Source organism: Trachypithecus francoisi, unplaced genomic scaffold (genome assembly GCF_009764315.1).
Source record: "Trachypithecus francoisi isolate TF-2019V2 unplaced genomic scaffold, Tfra_2.0 Lachesis_group18, whole genome shotgun sequence".
Classification (NCBI taxonomy): Eukaryota; Metazoa; Chordata; class Mammalia; order Primates; family Cercopithecidae; genus Trachypithecus; species Trachypithecus francoisi.
Genome location: NW_022681463.1, coordinates 25531310 through 25551447, shown reverse-complemented (window position 1 = coordinate 25551447; position 20138 = coordinate 25531310). Strand labels below are relative to the sequence as shown.

The following is a 20138-nucleotide window of genomic DNA, read 5'->3' as shown; positions in this document are numbered from 1 at the left end:
ATCATTACCTAAACTAAGATAAAACATTTTTTTAATTCTGTAATTTTTTACCTAAATTTCAGAGAGGTAGGGTGATGAGTCAGCCATGACCTCCTCATTACTCCTTTTTCCATCCTTTATACAGATATGAAATAAATTCTTATGTAAAGAGATGTTGAAATGCTCCAGGGAAACTGGCGCAAGATCCTTATGTTCAGGGAAGTGAACAAAATGTGGATCTACTTGAATCTTGCTGCCATTTTGTACCCTTCAAATAATTTTAAAAATCTATTTTCTGATCTATTTCACTTTGATTTTGTTATAATTATCAAATTTAGTTAGAATTTTATGAATAATGCTTTTGTTTAACCAAGTAAACTCCAAATAAAGGCAGTGTATCTCTGCTAAATAAGCCTCTCAAAAGCATATTATCCTTGAGCCGTTGTTTCCTAAAAGCACTGAATAAAATTTTAACCAATTTAACAAATGCCTCTGAAATTGAAATAAATTACTTCTGATATGGAATTCTAAAAATAGCTTAATTGTCTTTCTTGACATGGCATCAAAGTAATCCACATGTATCCTCATAAATAAATTGTGCAATTTAAACAGAATGATTATAGCAAAACAAATTTCTATTGGGAGCTGCAGCAACATCAGAGTAGGAAAAGAAATGCTTAGTTATATCAATCATAAAGCAATGCCCACAGACACAATTACACTAACAACTGTTGCATCATATTTAAGGAAGCTTCACTTTAGTTGTGAACAAAATAGAAGCTAAGGTTAAAATTTGTCTCAATTCATGCTATGAACTTAATCTTCTCTTATTGTAAACACTCTCTGAATTTAGAAATGAGATATTGATTTATGTTCAATCAAGGATTATCACTTTAATTAAAGTGCCTTAATTAATGGAATTAATTGGAAATTTTATGGTCTACCAGAAATCCCCAATGTTTCAAATCGTGAGCTGCCAAAATTTAACAGAAACATTTTTTTTTGCTGGAGGCCCTGCCACCCGAGGATTCCTTTAGTACTTTAGGATGCATATCTGTCCAAAGCTAGTCTGTGAAAGTAAGAAAGAAAAGACAAAGACACATGCACACGTATGTTTATTGCGGCACTATTCACAATAGCAAAGACTTGGAATCAACCCAAATGTCCATCTGTGACAGACTGGATGAAGAAAACGTGGCACATATACACCATGGAATACTATGCAGCCATAAAAAAGGATGAGTTTGCGTCCTTTGTAGGGACATGGATGCAGCTGGAAACCATCATTCTTAGCAAACTATCACAAGAAGAGAAAACTAAACACCGCATGTTCTCACTCATAGGTGGGAACTGAACAATGAGATCACTTGGACTCGGGAAGGGGAACATCACACACTGGGGCCTATCAGGGGGAGGGGGGAGGAGGGAGGGATTGCATTGGGGAGTTATACATGATATAAACGTTATGCACATGTACCCTAGAACTTAAAGTATAATAAAAAAAAAAAAAAAAAAAAAGAAAAGACTCCACTGTGGGCTTAGATTCTCTCCTCAGAGTGCTTTCTTTTTTACTCTATCATCAATTTCTGTATTGAAACTAGAAGTATTCAGAGGTCCCTTATGTGTTAGTATGTAAGTAAAACTAAATGATCAACCACATCATAACATCTATTTGTAATAATAGCTTTGGGAAATTTTATGCATTTAACGGGTTAAGGCAGATCTTTGTCAGATTTTAAAGAATAATTTTTTCATTATATCTCTTTTCAGAAATTTCTAAAATAAATGATTAGTACATAAGGAAATGTGAGTAACGTTATATTGTCATTGCTCTATTGCTAAGGTACGTCCTGTTTGTGAAGAGGTTTTTAAATCATTTGTTATCTCACTAATGATTATTTACAACAATGTGTTTTGTACATATCTTTTAAACCTATGTATATATTCCCATCTACATAGGTACTAATAGTATCATCCTTGCTTCCTATTATGAGTTCCCAAATCATTGACTGTTTCCGAAAAATCTGCTCTATTTGAAAACCGCTAGCTCCATTTGAAAAAGACACTTTACACTATGCTCTCCACGTATTTCTGACACGTGTCAACTTCTTTGTGACTACTCTTCTTAAATGAAGACTTTTATTCCTGAGTCAAATGCTCCATATTTTCTAATTCTGCATCATTCCTAGTGATTTTACACTGTTAAATATACACGGTAAATCATCCAATATCCTGGACTCTGCTTTTTGAGCTCATCATTATTGTGATTACTCTCTGATTACTATATTCTGTCCTTAAGTTTTTCCTTCTTCTACAAACCACTGACTTAACTCATTTTTTCTAAACTACTTGACTTCACTTTTTTTGGTCACTATTCATCAGCCTTCCTGTGTTCAGCACTCTTCTTGTCCAGACTTGATTCACTGCCTATCGCAAGACTCACTCATCAGTCAGTGCCCTCAAATCACCTGTGCATCTTTCATTCTCTTTCCCCACATTGAAAAAAAAAACGGATTAGTCACAACAAATGCCTCTCTATTCTGTATTTGAATTTATATTGGTTAGGAAAGCTAACACAAGTGAAGAGACTGTTTCCTCTTTTATTTCAGGAGAAATTCTATTACTTTGCCATTTTCCAATTCATGATATTAAATTATTATACAAGCTTTTCTATCCCCTTACTTCCCATTCTCTATCCACTGCATGCATCTCAGGAGATATCATCTTCTCTAAGAAAAAACATGAGCCTAGTTGTGCCCTCGTTTGTCTTCCCACGCCCAAGACTACTGGATTAGTTTCCTTTTCCTGCCGCCGCAAATTACCAAATACATAATGGCCTCAAGAATCATCAATTTATTGTTTTACAGTTTTGGACATCAGAATTTCAACAGTGGGTCTAAATGGAATAAAATTAAAATGTCAGCAGGACTTCATTCTTTCTGAGACTCTAGAGAAGAATCTGTTTCTTGTCTCTTTCAGTTTCTAGAGGCTACTGCATCTCTTGGTTTAAGGGCCCCTTTTAGCAAGGGGATCACTCTTACCTCTGCTTCCATCTTCATGTGTTCTTCTCTTACTTGGATTCTCCTGGCTCCCTGCAAGGACAATTGTGATCACATCTGTACCTATCTAAATAATGAAGGGTAATCTCCCATCTCAGAATCCTTAATTTGCTCACATCTGCAAAGTTCCTTTTGCCATCTAAGGTAATGCATTCACAGGTTTGAGGAATTAGAACATGAGCACCATTGAGGGGTGGGAAGGCATTATTCAGCCTACCTTATCTACAAGACAACATGCATGTTTACCATCTCTCTTTCTTCCCTTCTATTATAATAGGGGGAAAAAATTGTCCTTTTACCTATCAGAAAACAGTCACCCCACTTCCACTCTCTACTTTGGATCGCATTTCCTCCAAATTTCAGAAGGACATTGCTCCTTAATTTACTCTTATTTTCCTTGCAACAGCCATCACTATTTAACACAGAATTAGTTCATCAGTTACCAAATTTAATATTTAAAAAATCCTTCCTTGACAAAACAGAAAACTTCAAAACAAAACTCTCTTGACCACACATCCCATTAGAGATACTGCCCCTATCATCTACTCTCTTTTCGAGCGTTGTGTGTTCATGCTATTGTGCTTTTTTACTTCCCTTTCATTCAACTTTCCTCAAACTGACATACGTGCCCAACTTTTCTACTGATGTTATTTATGTTACAATCAAGAAAACCCACCATTTGTTTAGTGATATAAATAGAAATAAATTACATTATCTTGTCTTATTTAGCCAAGTAGGACAAAATCAGCTTTCTTTGATTTTAAGAGCACTTCCTACTTGTTTTCATGTGAACTCACTGTCCCCCCCACCTTAATTTTGTTTTCCAGCTCCCTACTTTTCCACTTGATCCTATCAGCATTCTCCAGTGTTTTCTCCTTGACTCTATCCTATATCTGCACCATTTCCCTAACAATATTATCAGGACCCAAGGGTGAGGACTTTCCAGTTGTAATGTCTATCTTAACCACAGGTATTTTTATATGAGTCCTCCAGATTTTGATATCAAACTTCTTGACATCTCTATTTGCCTGTCATCTATGTACAACACAATACAAAGATCTATAGAGACATACTTGCAAAGTTTTCAACACTACTACCTTTATTATTTTTGTCAACACAAACATAATTTGCCTCCCAGGCAGTTAATTTGCATCTTATCTGGCTTCCTTTCTTCTGCTCTCCACCCTGCCTTCGTACCAATCAATCACTTCTATCAGTGGTCAGCAGAGTGATCCTTTTAAAGTTTGAGTTATGGCATGTTCCTTCTCCACTCAAAATTATTTGATGTCTTTATATGTCAGAGCACACTTAAAATTTCTACACAGTCTATAAAACCAGACCATACATTCGCTGGTGTCGCATCTCATCTGTTACTGAACCTATCATCACCAGAGGTTTAATGCAGGTCTCTTGGCCTCCCAGCTTTTGCTTGAACACCCCAGTCTTCCACTTGCTATTTATCTGCCTGAAATGTTATTCCCCCAGTGCTATAGTTTGAATGTTTTTATCCCCTCCAAAATTCGTGTTGAAACATAATTGCCAAAGAGATCATGTTAAAACGTGGGGCCCTTAACCGGTGGTTACATCATGAGAAATCTTCCCTTCTGAATGGTATTAAGGCTCATATAAAAAAGGCTTCCAAAATTTTGGGGCCCTTTCCCTTACGACCATGTAAGGACACAATACTCAACATGCTACTACGGAAACAGAGACTAGGGTTTCTCAAGACACCGAACTTGCCAGTGACTTAACCTTGGATTTCCCATTCTCCCAATCTATAAGAAATAAATGTTTAAAAAAATAAAATAAAGATACCATTTGGGAGGCCAAGGCTGGTGGATCACCTGAGATCAGGACTTTTAGACCAGCCTGGCCAACATGGTGAAACCCCATCTCTACTAAAGGTATAAAAATTAGTCAGACGTGGTGGCAGGTGCCTGTAATTCCAGCTATTCGGGAGGTTGAGGCAGGAGAATTGCTTGAACCAGGTAGGTGGAGGCTGCAGTGAGCTGACATCATGTTATTGCACTCCAGCCTGGGAGACAAGAGCAAAATTCTGTCTGAAAAATAAATAAATAAATAAATACAATATAATAATTAGATAAATAAATAAAGGTAACAGTCTCAGATATCTTACACAGCAGCAAAAATAGAATAAGACACTCAGGTATCAACAAGCCTTGTTCTTTTAATTCCTTATCCCCTCTTTACTTTTTACTCCTTACTCTTTATTACCACTTGCTATATTAGCTGTTTTCCCATTTATTTTGTGATACCTCCTGTAGAATTATGATCAGTGATGATAGAACTTCCTATCCTCAGTGACCTGGCTTAACATATTTGGTGAATGAATAAATGTACTCATATCCCAAATCTCTGGCACCTATTAACTGTTGACATGTTACTTAGCAGGTCTAGGCTTAGTAATCTTACTTCTGAAATTCAAATGAAACTAGACCCTAGTATCATAGAATTCTAAGCCGGATTATGCAAGATAAGCTACATAAACCATTTAGGCCAGTTAACTAATTTTATCCCCCATGACTTTTTCCTATCATTCTGGTCTCCTATTCCAACTATGCTTAATATTATCCTTCTGTATCATTTATAATAGAGAGATATATTCTAATATATTCTACTTTCATGAGTGCAGTTCTTCCAAAACCAGTGCATCTGGTTCACTTATCTAGTTTCAGGAAATTTAGTATAATTATTAAGAATAACATACATGGTTTAAAGAGTTATTGCTTTTACCTCTCTCATTCACTCACTTTCGCCTTGCTTTACCTATAAAGCCTCTCATATATAGGACTTTATACACAAAACATATAAAAACATTGAAAAGGTACATCCTTATTTCTCTTTTTTTTAGAATTTCATGATAGACGGTAACCAGACACTTCTATTCTATCTTCAAAGTTTAAATTATTTCTCTTAAAATGATCTGTCACCTGAAGCTTCCAAATGTCCAACGTCTTCTTATGTCTTTAAAAGACTGCTTGAAAATGATAGATGAGCAGCAACTAAGATAATTCTTCTTTTATAATGTGCATATTGCACAATTAACCACTTGAGCTGATAGTATTCTCATTTGACAACTAATTTCATTCACAACACCACTATGTACTGTAAAAATTGATTACTTATATCCCAAATTTCTAGGAAAGAAAAAGATATTGTCAAATTAGATTTTTTTCATAACATGGTTCCTATCAAAAGTAAGCAGAGAAACATAACTAAAGATGCATGAAACAGCAAATAGCAAAAGTTTATCTGAAGTAAAACATAAAATAAAGCACATAATTAAAATAATGTATACAATTTACTATATGTATTAGGAGAAATAAATTCCGTAAATTCTAAAGTTGATGAAAATTTACTCTTATTAAATACCCCACTCCATATTCTTAACTCATTTCAACATACAAATTAAAAGGCAATTTCAGTCTTAAAGTATGGTCGCTGATACTTTGAGACAAGAATGATATTAATGATTACTATAACAAGATTTCGGTACTGTCTTAGTCAAATAAGTGTACTACAAAGAGTCCACATAAGGAGTTGATAAAGTTGCTGGTTTTGTATCAAAGAAAAGTTGCAATTATTTGTTATCTGTAGTGCCACATTTTATGTCAGTAAATATTTCAGATAGTGTTTACTGCTTCAAGCAAAATAATTAATTTACTTTAAAAATCTTGCATGGTAATATTTCCCAAATGTAAGTCATCCTGCTGAGTTTTTTAAATAGGGTAAAAAAATTGAAGCTTTATGATAACTTTATGTTTCTTTGTTTCACATTAGTGCTGATTCTGGTTTAGAAATCTAGATGCTTCATTAGTACAATAAAAAGAAACTAAGTTTTAATATTCCTATTTGTACCTAAATTTTGCATGAGGTGAGAAGTACATTGACCTCTTGGAATTCAACCCTTGACCCCAGGAAGACTATCAGGTTCTAAGTTTCTAGTTCTTATAATTGCCAATAAATCTGCTTTGTTTGGAAACTTTCTTCTTACAATCCTCTACATTTAAAGCTCTGTGGTTAAGGAAAATCAAACCATGAAGAATTATTAATGAAGTAAGGATCAATATGTACATCCATGAATAAAAAATGTAAAATTGACTAAATGCACATTATTTATGTATTTTTCTGTACTTACATTTTTTTAGCTCGTTTCTAGATCATTGACGTTTAGTTGGTGGCAGCCAGTTATGTGAGGTAGGCCTTTTCGTGTAATAATTGAAAGGGAATTTCGGTAGGTTTAGTAAGAGTTTAATGATGTTCTTGCCCCAATAATGGAAATCTACATATGTTACTTGCCATAGCAAAAAAAAAATTTACAGACGTGATTAATTTAAGAAATTTGACATGGAGAGATTATTTGAATGTCTGGACGAGCCCAAATGTAATCACAATAGTTCTTCAAAAAGGGAGGGAGGAGGGTCAGAGTGAAAATATTGAGATTTTTAATGTAATATTTGATGTAATATTTAGTGTTTTTTCAAGGTAAAAAATAAGTATAATGATAGAGATTGAGAAGAGACAGAGAGAGAGAGAGAGAGAGACTTGAAAATGCTAAATTTGGCTTTCAATGTGGAGGAAGGGCCCAAGAGCCAAGGAATGCAAGTGATCTCCGGAAGCTAGAAAAGCCAGAGTTGGATTCTGCCCTGTAGTCTCCAGAAAGAACACAGCCCTGTTGGCCAAATTTTTTTTTTTAGGACTTTTATACTCCAGGATAAGAAAAATATTAATTTATATTATTTTAAATCACTATATTTGTGTTAATTTGTCATAGTAGCAATGGAAAACTAATACAGAAAATATGGGTGGATTAAATATGAAATAAATTATAATAGATAAATATGTTAGAAAATAACTTCACTTTTAAATTACACTATCTGATTATAGCATAAGTAATTGAATTATTTGCTATAGATAATACTTATATTGCCTCAAAATCATATGTTAAAACCTAATTCTCCCCAAAGTGGTGGTATTTACGGGTGAGGTCTTTGAAAGGTGATAAGATCATAAGGTCAGAGCCCTCATGTACGGAATTAGTGTCTTTATAAAGACTCCAGGAGCTTGACACAGTAGCTCATGCCAATAATAATAGTGTTTTGGGAGGCCAAGGCAGGAGGATCACTTGGGGTCAGGAGTTTAAGGCTGGCCTGGGCAACATAGTGAGACCTTCATCTCTACTCTTTTTTTGTTAATAGCCAGACATAATGGGACACATGTAGTCCAAGTTACTCAGGAGACGGAGGCAGGAGCATCACTTGAACTTGGAGCTTGAGGCTATCACCTAGGAGTTTGAGGGTGTCTCAAGCTATGATCTCACCACTGCACTCCATCCTGGTCCTGGTGACAAAAGCAAGAAAGACATTGTCTCTCTAAAAAAAAAAAAAAAGGGAAGAAAGAAAAAGAATAGAGAAGTGTTACTGATGGTATTTTAATGAAGCAGCAGGAAATGGGACCAGTATCAAGGCTTAGACTTTACCTTTCCAGAAACAATCATATATGAAATTTTCTCTAGATGTGAGAGAAGAGGGTGCACAACACTGAAAAAGTAGCTTCATTCACAAAAATATGTTAAAATATGTAAAGCATATGTTAAAATGTTTACAGAAATTTTATTTCTTAAAAATCTCAAGTCAAAAGGATATTGTAAACAGTATTACTATGTAGATATATATATGTTCTGATATACATATGTCTAAATATGTATTTTATATATGTACACATACATATCAGAGTAAGTCTCTCAAGTCAGAGAAAAATGGTAAATGTGATTTGTGATATCTTAATCACAATTTCTCTCTCTCTATATATATGCATATATGTGTATGTATCAGGAGTATAGATACCATTTTAAAATAATTTTCCGTTAGCTATCTAGAGGATAAAATAAGAAATCATATTCATGATATTGTAGTTTATTAATGAGTAAGGAATTTCATAATAAAATTCTATAGATCTTTTATAGAAACAAATCAAGCAATTTTAAACTTCTTTGCATATTTCTATAAATAAAACAATTTCTGTAAAGCTACCTTTTGATAATTTAGGACGCGATCATTTGTTTTCAAGGCATTTCTGCTGTTCTGAAAATTTTTGCCATCAGGAACTTTGAGTCAGTTTTGGCTCCAGCTCTTGTGCCTTGGGGTGATAGACTGTGGGTGACCATCCAACTGCATCAGCAACATCTGGAGCCCAAATCTCCACCGAGAAAAAACAGCAGGGAGGACCAGCAGAAATTATGCCAGATGTACTATAATTATCATATTTGTGAAATAAGTTGGTTTCATATGCTTTATCAGTTTTAACACTTTTTAAATATCTGATAAATTTGGTGCTTCATTTAGGGTCTTTGATAGTATGAAAAATCTCTGTGAATTTAGTAATAAAAAGATAAAGAATTTTACTATCACTTTCTAGATTTAAAAGGAAAACCTGGTAAATAAATAGCGGATTGTTAGATACAGTTTAACTCAACACATGATCCAGAACCACTGCTAAGACAGACTAATAGCATGGTCTTCTTATTTTTTTGTTTTAAATCAATTATTATCAGTGCCTATGACCAGAACAGGAGGGTAATTTTTATGACAAAGCACAGGAAAGACGATTCAATTTAATTCCATTTTCAAACTATTTAACAGTACTAGGTAAAATAATATAAAAAAGTAAATTAATGTGCCAGAATTCTCACAGAGTCTAGGAGCTAGAAATACTAAAATATACAAGAAAGAGTATAACACACCATGGCAGGCACAGTACACTTCCTGGCCAACATGGGTTTACAAACCCCTCTTTTCCCATTGACTTTGTTCCAGGTCAACTTTGCTCTCCCAGTAAAACTTAAGTTCTGTAGGTCCAGCCCCACAGGGTTGGTGGTTTTCTTACCCCGTGTGTGGAGACAAGAGATTGTAGAAATAAAGACACAAGACAAATAGATAAGAGAAATGACAGCTGGGTCCCAGGGACCACTACCACCAAGACGCGGAGACTAGTAGTGGCCTCGAATGCCAGGCTGCACTGATATTTATTGGATACAAGACAAAGGGGCAGGGTAAGGAGTTTGAACCATCTCCAATGATAGGTAAGGTCACGTGGGTCACATGTTCACTGGACAGGGGGCCCTTCCTTGCCTGGCAGCCAAGGCAGAGAGAGAGAGAGAGAGAGCTTACACCATTATTTCTGCATATCAGAGACTTTTATTACTTTCACTAATTTTTCTACTGTTATCTAAAAGGCAGAGCCAGGTGTACAGGATGGAACATGAAAACGGACCAGGAGCGTGATCACTGAAGCACAGCATCACAGGGAGACTGATGTCAGGCCCGCCACAAGAGGTGTAGGAGTAAAGTCTTCTCTAAACTCCCCCGGGGAAAGGGAGACTCCCTTTCCTGGTCCACTAAGTAGCGGGTGGTTTTCCTTGGCACTGAAGCTACGGCTAGACCACGGTTCGCTTGGCCACAGGTGTCTTCGCAGATGCTGCGTTACCAGTAGACTAAGGAGCCCTCTGGTGGCCCTGCCCAGGCATAACAGAAGGCTCGCACTCTTGTCTTCTGGTCACTTCTCACTATGTCCCTTCAGCTCTTATCTCTGTATGGTCTGGTTTTTCCTAGGTTATACATGTAGAGCAAGGAATATTATAATATTAGAATAAGAAGTAATTGCTACAAACTAATGATTAATGATATTCATATATAATCATGTCTACTATCTAGATCTAGTATAACTCTTGTTGTTTTATATATTTTATTATACTAGAGCAGCTCGTGCTCTTGGTCTCTTGCCTCGGCACCTGGATGGCTTGCCGCCCACAAAGGTCAAGTCTCCTGGGATGTTTTTGGTGAAATTTCTAGTTTCTCACAAAAGTGAAAGGCAGAGAGTTTTACCTTCTTACCTTTACCATTTTATTCTACCTAATATTTAGATTTGATGTTAAGGATTGTGATAGCCCTATGGTAACCATAAGGTGATGAATATAGGACAACAGACAGTAAAACAAAATCCTGTATGATTTTTGTTATGCACAAATAGATGCCAGCATCCACCACCCTCTAGCCTTCTTGGTAAGTGGGTTAATAAATTTCTGCATAGTTTAAGCCCCTATTAATTATGGCTCCTGTTTCTTTCAGCAGACTGGTTTTACTGATGGTAAAGAAAATATAACCATCTTGTGGTCAAAAAGGGACTAAAATAATTTATTTACTTAGTGAGAATTTGTGAATTAATGAAATAATGTGGATATGTGTGTGTGTATTTCAGTAAATTTGTATATATACATGCACACATATACATATATTATATATGTAAATGTCAGTATATGATAAGTATTTTGAGAAAAACTTAATTAGATAAAGATATTGAGGTGTCACTTTACATGAGGATTTTTCTGAGGGCATGACGTTAAAGTCACATGGATGAATGATATATTCTGTGCTTTTAAAATTAATTTTATTGTTCACTTTTAATCTATGGATGAGGAAATAAATCATAGCGGAAGGGCTGAACATTTTTCAAGAATAATGGAAGAAAATAGAAAACAGAAAATAGAAAATATGGTAAGAAGCAATATGATCTAAAAGCTATAAAAAAGTGATAACAGAAATCTAGACATAAATATAAATAAGTAAATGTAAATATGACACACGTTCTTTGTTTACACCTGTTTATATTCAGGGATCTTAAATCAAATTTTTTGCCTTCCAAAATGATTTATTTCTAATAATCTATTTTTGACTAAAATGATTTAATAATATACATATTATAGAGTCTACGTGTTCCCCTGTCTAGGAGAAAAGATATAAATATTATAATTTTTATATTTTTTGAGTATACAATGAAATTATTCTTCATTGAATGTTGCTTTCTTTTTTTTCTTTTTTTTTTTTTTTGAGACCGAGTCTCACTCTGTTGCTATGCTGGAGTGCAGTGGCATGATCTTGGCTCACTGCAACCTCCACCTCCCAGGTTCAAGCAATTCTTCAGCCTTAGCCTCCTGAGTAGGTGGGATTACAGGTGTTCACCACCATGCCCGGCTAATTTTTGTATTTTTAGTAGAGACGGGGTTTCACCATGTTGACCAGGGGGGTCTCGAACTCCTGACCTCAAGTAATCCGCCCACCTCAACCTATCAAAGTGCTGAGATTACAGGTGTGAGCCACCGCATCCAGCCACAAATGTTACCATTCTTGAAAATAGAGCTACATATTACTTATAAGCACTTATTTAAAAAAATTCAAATAGATTATTTATCAGTAATTTGACACTTAATAATATAATTATCAAAACAGAACTTTGTAGTGTGCATCATAATTATCCAATATGTTTCATCATGGAGTCCTTTTAAAGGTTGTTCAATAATTTTCCCTATTTGAAGGAATAAATCTGAGATATGAAAATATCAGTCACCACAAAGTATGTATTTCTACTCTAGACATGACTTGTTTACTTACTTTTGTTCACTTTTGTTGAATATGCCACTTGATATGTGCATACTGTGGCCTAGGGCTAACCTGTGAAACTCTGAGTTCATTTCTCTAAACTTTTTTTTTTCAGAAACTTTGTGCTCCATGACTGGGGTTCCCATAAGATATTTTTCAATAGGTCACTGCTTAGTGTCACCTTCTCTATATTTCTCCCTTATTCCCAGCAAAGTTTATTACATCTGCTTCTTAGCCTCTTGCATTTTGCTGAAAAACCAGTGAAAGAAATGATTTTTAAGATCTTGTATCTATTACATAGAACATATTGCAACTGTATTTCAGATGTTTCTGGAGAAAATGTATGTACCTAAAAAGTGGAAGAAACTTCAGTCAATACAGCAAACCAAATGCAGAATATTTTTTATGGGAAGACATAAATACACTTAAATGTACACTATGTATGCAAAGTAACAGATTTTCTAGAAATAGTGAATAAAGAAATAGCAAATAAAAGTGTTATCTGAACTTCCCTTGACTGAATCACAGTTGGTGACTATATATTCACCTACAGTTAGTGATGCATTTCCAATGTAGTGTTCTTGAAAATAAACACTGGGCAGGCCAACAGTAATAAAAGCAAACCATTTTGAGGGCTTATTACAAACCACAAATCGTGTTAAGTGCCCTACCTGGATTATCTCATTGACTCCTCAAAAGCACACTACTTAGCACATGATATCTGTATTTTCAAAGTGGGAAAACTGAGGTGTATAGAATATAAGTGACTGAGATGAGGTCCAAATGCACTCGCTGTTATTCCAAAGGTCATACTCTTAACCTATATAACATATCCACATTCACATCTAGGTCACACAACATTGGCATAGGATTGAGCAGAAGGCTACATAAGGAAAACTCAACAGTTGGGGAAATGTGCATAGGGACAGTGAGAGAGGGAACTGGTTTGGTCAACCTACAAAAAAAAAAAAAACCTATAAGAAAGTTTATTGATTTTGGTTCACTGGTACTAGAAACTGCCAAATAAATAAACATGGTGATATACATGAACATAAAAGATGCCAAATTGCAACAAATTTACTTTTATTTGCTACTTGCTGACTTGGATTCCAGAAGCTGGGATGGGATGGGGGTTATATGGAAGCACCATCACTTAATTTTTCCTGCAGTAGCTTGAAAGTTTTATTTGTCAGTGGGCATAAGAGAGTATATTATAATGGCTATTTCCAGTTTAAAGTGTGTGGTTTTATCACCATTATTTTATAACCAAGTCCTCAGTTAAGCATGGATGAATGTTGATAGTGCTCTCTTCCTTTCCTCATTATGCACACTGAGTGCAATACACTGATGAATCAGTCTGAGCAATATCATGTCCTTTGAGCCAGTGTGAGGGGGACACATTTTAAACCGGAAAACAGGAATAAAATTTAAATAGAACATCATCTCTATTCCCTAGTGAATAAGTTTATATTCTTCCATGAAAACTAATAAATGTCAAAGTCCCCTTTGTTGATTGAAGAAAAAGAGCACTTTCTTTTTTCTTCACTGTCCTGTCTTTTCAGTGTAAAAAAGAAGTTGGAGAGAGAACTTGACAAAACACAGATAGATGCTCTGAGTCTAGTTGCAGAATAGAAACATTCAAAGACTAAAGAGATGAAATAAGTTGATGAATCATTGCTAATATGACATAGGGCAGAAAAACAAAGATGCTGTGAGCTCCCAAGCTGAGTTTTGGGATACAGAGAAGAACCAGGCCAGGTAAGGACAACCCAGGATTTTGCATTTGGAATCCACAAAAAAATTACATGAACAACAGTGTTGAATTCCTAAAGTTTAGTCTTTGTGGTACATTAAAACATATGCCACACACAAACACACAAAACCTTATTTTGTCAGAGTACCAAGTTGCTTCTAACTCTAGGTTTGTTTTTTTGTCCACTATTTGTTTCAGCAATACTACAATGATTTGACTTACCTCCATCTTTTTCTCAAGCTGCTATTACCTTGTCAAACATCTTATGGAATAAGACACGTTCCTGATAATATTTATCACTATTTTGCTATTATCTGATAAAGCTTTCATACTATTACCAGAAATATCATTCTAGAATATCATTGTTATCATTGTTATTTTTTTGCAAATTTTAGTGACCTCCAGTGACCTGGATAATCTTGGAAAAAGAAGCAAATTCTTCAAGGTCCTAGGACAATATGATCATTGTCATACTATTTCCAGCCTCTTCGACAACCTAACCTGGTACCGTAATTGCTTTGAGCATACCACAGATCTCCTCCAATTCATTCACTCTAATTCCTTTCTTTTTTCCATAAATATTTATTAAGCATCTACTATGTGGAAGGCATTGTCAAAATTGTTGTGACACAGTGAAAGAAAAAATTTTGCCATTTGGAAGTCTACATTCCTGTGGGAGAAAGCAGGAGATAAATATGATAAATAAGTATATTACACTGTATATTAAAAGGTGAAAGGGCCGGGCGTGGTGGCTCACGCCTATAATCCCAGCACTTTGAGAATCTGAGGTGGGCAGATCACGACGTCAAGAGATAGAGATCATCCTGGCCAACATGGTGAAACCCCGTCTCTACTAAAAACACAAAAATTAGCTGGGTGTGGTGGCGTGTGCCTGTAATCCCAGCTACCTGGGAGGCCGAGGCAGGAGAATCACTTGAACCTTGGAAGCGGAGGTTGTGGTGAGCCAAGGTCACTCCACTGCACTCTAGCCTGGCAACAGAGCAAGACTCTGTCTCAAAAAAAGAAAAAAATAGTGAAAAGTGGTAGCAGTAAAAAAAAATACTGAATAGGAGTGTATGCTGTTGTAGGGGGAGGGGCGTCAAGAATGAATTACATTGTGGAATATGTATTTTTTCTATCAATATTTTTGTTCTACAGCTAGAATTAATAGGCCTATCTTTTCCAAAGAGAATCTACATATAATATCCTGCATCTGCAGAAAATACTCTGAAAACTGCTTTCTCCCTGAAAACTGTGTTCCCAAATCTGAATACCTTTCCTCCCTAAAGCTGCATTTGTAGGATTTAAATATTGATGTTGAACAGTATCTCCCAAGGCTCTCTTATAAATATATTTTACAATTTTGCATTTCTTTTGGAAAAATCATTCACTCTCAGGGCTTCAGGAATCCTCACTGGGCAGATGACATTCACATTTATATATTCGCCAATAGTACTTCTTTTGTGGGATCTGGCAGCAGCCTGCAATGCAATGGGGCTCTCTCTTTGGCCCCGGCGGATCCGCAGGTCGAGAAATAATAGACATACACAAGATAGTGAAAGCTGGGTCCAGGGTGTCACCTCATTCTGGTCCTGTGATGCCGCCAATGCACTGGATATACCAGCATTTATTATTGAATTTTGGTGAGGGCGGGCGTAGGTTACTGAGGGATTTAGTGTCATTTGATTATGAGGTGAGATGGTCACATGAGGATGAAGTAATTCTTTAACATAACGTCTGTATGCAGAACTACAGTATACAGAGATACAAATTTACACTATAGCGTGTGCATCAATAATTTCTAACAGAGCCTTAAAACAGAAACACAGTCTTTCCATAACCTATGATTAGCAAGATATTAATCAGCAGTAACAGTTGCAGCAAAAGCTAGTTACAAACAATCAATAGAAACAGGACGTGAAGCTAGACAACTGGTTAGACCAGAAATTCTCAGAAGGGAGTATGCCTTAATCCTAAGGAGGCCTAGAAGAGCCATGGCAAGATGAGGATATTTATATTCCTATCTTATCCATATGAACTGGCACCCCTCATGCGTCCATTTATAGGTTCTCCACAAGGGTCGCATTCCATTCATTCCCAGAGCTATGAACATCTGCTTTTCTGGGATAGGAGTCTTGGTGATGTGAACCCTCCCTGACTGCAGCTTTGCTCATAGGCTCTCTGCAGGGGGAAGCAGATCACGCGCTGTTGGCTCATTCTGGCAGCCCAACCTGGCATTGTCTTTACACAACCCTGCATGCAGTTCTGTATTTACAATAATCAGGAGCATTTCATCTTTTATTCTGTAGCAATAGTTTCAGGGGGTCTCCCCACACACTTCCTGGAATACTAGCTCATATACGTAACTAGCTACCAGAGTTATCCATCTGAATGTCTCAACAATACCTCAGTTTTTAAACTAAATTCTGATCTTTCCTGTGAAACTAGCCCCGATCCCAAAAAATGAAAATCCTGGAATAGGTGCTATTCATTTGGAAGCCCAAGTCAGAAAACCAGAAGTCATTCTTGATCCATTCCTTTTTTTCACTAACCACAGCCAATGTCTTAGATTTTTCTCTATTTCTATTACTAAACTCTTCATGCTCCTCATGGCTGGTCTCTATGAATCTACTCTGGTACTCTGCAAACCATTTTACACATGAATACCAAATAGATATACATACATATACATATGTATAGCTATGAAATACATACATATATGTATATAGGAAATAAATATATGTATATATAAAGTACATATATAAACATCACGTTCTACACTATATATACACATATATGTGTGTGTGTATATATATACATATGCTGGTCTCTACGAATCTACTGTGGTCCTCTCCAATCCATTTTACACATTAAGGACAAATATATATGTATGTGTATGTGTGTATATATATATATTTGCCTAAATCTGTGAATGTATATATAAAATACAATAATTATAAAAAATACATACATTACCTGTAAATATATTTGGCCTTAATGTGTAAAATAGATTGGAGAGGACCAGAGTAGATTCATAGAGACCAGTATACACACACACACACACACACACATACACATATATATATATGTGTTTAGATATACATAGTAAGGTGATTACTACAGTTAAGCAAATTAACATACTTATGATCTCATATAGTTTTCTTTTTTCTTTCTTTCCCTTTTACTTATTTTTTTATTATGCATATATTTGAAACTATATAACCATTTCCAAGTTTAAGTAACGTTGATAAGAGTACCTAAAATCTACTCACTTGGCAAATTACCAATAATAATATTGTACAGTATACAATATACATATTATACAATGTATATATATTATGCAATATAACTGCAACTTTGTACCCTTTCACCTATATCTTCCCAATTCTTCACCCACAGCTCCACCCAACCCACCCTAGCATCTGCTAACCACCACTCTACTTTCTGTTTCGATCTATTCCCTTTCTTTTAAAGATTCCGCATATTGAATCTGTGAAAGGTGATTATTCAAATTGGGTCATTCTTGTCATTCTAACTAAAACAGAGTTGAGAAGCCAGGGGGGGAACACACTCAGGGTGCAGAATATTGCTCTAAAAAATGTAATTGACTACAAGCCCTGAAGCTAAAACTGCCTGCTGTAACCCTAAACCAGTTTCGTCAAATGGCTCCTAAAAGATCTGCTGTAACTATAAGACTAGTTTTGCCCACCACCATCACTTACCAGTCACAACTTGCCTCCTCCTCAGAACCTTACTAGCACCAGTGAAATTTCTCAAAGAGAATTCTCAATACGTAATATTTATCCTTTTTATAAGACCTCCACCCTTCCTGTTCTTCGGACATATTGAAGACAACTTGATTTGCGTGTATGCCCTGAATTGCAATTATTTTCTCCCAAATAAACTATTTCAATTTCAGAGATTTGTCTCTATAGCTTATTTGACTTTAATAAGTAATGATAAAAATATTGAGACCCTGCAGTATGTCTTTCTGTGTCTGACTCCTTTCACTTATAATATCCTCTAGGTTTATTCATTTTGCAGCACAAAATGTTTTTTACACTGATGACTTTATTCACTTGGTTAATATTTCTCTTAACTTTTTATCACTATTTGGAAAAAAAAAGCACAGTTCTTCAAGAGGTTTAAAGACCCACTAATGTAATCGCTGACTCCCTTTCTAACCTGGTTACAACTAATCTGCTACTCGGTTTTGTGCCCGAACCTTCCTGACCTTGTTTCCGTTTCACCAATGTTCCATGTTTTCTCCTGCCTTTGATATTTTGCACATTATTTCCCTTCTTCCTGTATTATTCCATTCTCTTATAATCAGAACTTCCCTAATCAGTATTATGCTATCTTAACTCAAACGTCAGAATTTAGGACATATTCTGACTTGATCATTATATATTATATGCGTATAACAAAATACTACAGGTACCCCATAAAGAGATACAAATTTTATTTATCAATAAAAATAAATACATTAAAAGATTTAAGAAAAGAGCTTAGGACAGCTATAAATTCCCCCAGGATACTATTCCTAATCTTCCATTCAAATACAGGGTATTTTTCTAACTTATTTTTCACAGAACCTATTTGTCTGCCTTTACAACACATCGCAATCTGTATTTCTACATTTATTGTTGGTTCTTTTTTTTCCAATGCTAGTGTACCCATTATACCAAAAGAACCATAGCAAGCAGGAACTATATATCTTTTTACTCACTATTTTATTCCCGATGTCTTGCCGTGTTCCTAGTACACACTAGCGTTACTGACACACCAGGGATTCGGTGTCAGTCCTGCTGTTCGCCACACAAAAAGCCCATCACTGGCCAGGCGCGGCGGCTCATGCCTGTAATCCCTGCACTTTGGGAGGTTGAGGCAGGCAGACCAGAGGTCAAGAGATGGAGACATTCTGGCGAACGTGGTGAATCCCCGTCTCTACTAAAAATACAAAAATTAGCTGGGCGTGGTGGCGCGTGCTTGTAGTCCCAGTCCCAGCTACTCGGGAAGCTGAGGCAGGAGAATCACTTGAACCCGTGAGGCAGAAGTTGCAGTGAGCTGAGATGGCACCATTGCACTCCAGCCTGGCGACAGAGCGAGACTCCATCAGGAAAAAAAAAAAAAAAAGCCCATCACTGAGACACTGAGTATTGCCAACTAAAAAAGGTTTTATTGGGTATTGCAGTCAGAGAGCTCAGTCAGTCTCAAATCCAACTCCCTGACTAACTGAAACCAGAGGTTTATATAGCAGGCAAGAAATGTAACAATGTGTAAGAAAACAGAAACTTGGGAGGGGCAAGGAAGCAATCGTGTGGAATGAGGGGTGCAATCTGGTTTCAGTTCTTTGATCCTTTTGTGAGAGGCCTGAAGGTCATTTCCTGAGGAAGAAACTCAGATAAAACAACTGTAAGTATCAAGCTTTTAAGACCAGGAGGGTCAATTTCTATGTTTATCAAAAAGGACAGTCTATTGGGCAACTGGGTGAGTTTCAGTGGGAAATCTCAAATTTGTGAAATGCATGAGGAAACAGGTAAGTCTGCCTCTGGTACTTTATGAAAACAATTTAAACAATTTTGAAAAGCTTCCATAACTTCTTACTGAAACTCTGGATTAATTAGAAAGATATTGCTTCTATAAAATTGAGATAATTTCATTGTTCAAATAGAAGGACATGAAAAGATATAAATATTTTCTTTGACTTTTGTTGGTAGTGTTTACAATATTGCAGCTTCTAAATAATTCTTAAATATTGTACTTAGTACAGACATAATTTGCAAGTTTTACTTATTTACAACTTGACTTATGCTTTGAAAATACCCTTAAAAATAACAGAACCTTATTTATTTGAAATATTTATTATGACTTATTCTGTCTATAGATTTT

The 20138-nt window shown here is 35.7% G+C and overlaps 1 long non-coding RNA gene across 1 annotated transcript in view; it reads right to left on the bottom strand.

The window, feature by feature from the left end:
- The window catches only part of LOC117063624, a 35941-nt gene extending 16753 nt beyond the window's left edge, over positions 1–19188 (bottom strand). Inside the window, exon 1 of the long non-coding RNA XR_004429018.1 lies at positions 18976–19188. This is a non-coding gene — a long non-coding RNA (uncharacterized LOC117063624). The remainder of the gene's footprint in view (positions 1–18975) is intronic.
- Positions 19189–20138: the final 950 nt, after the last annotated feature.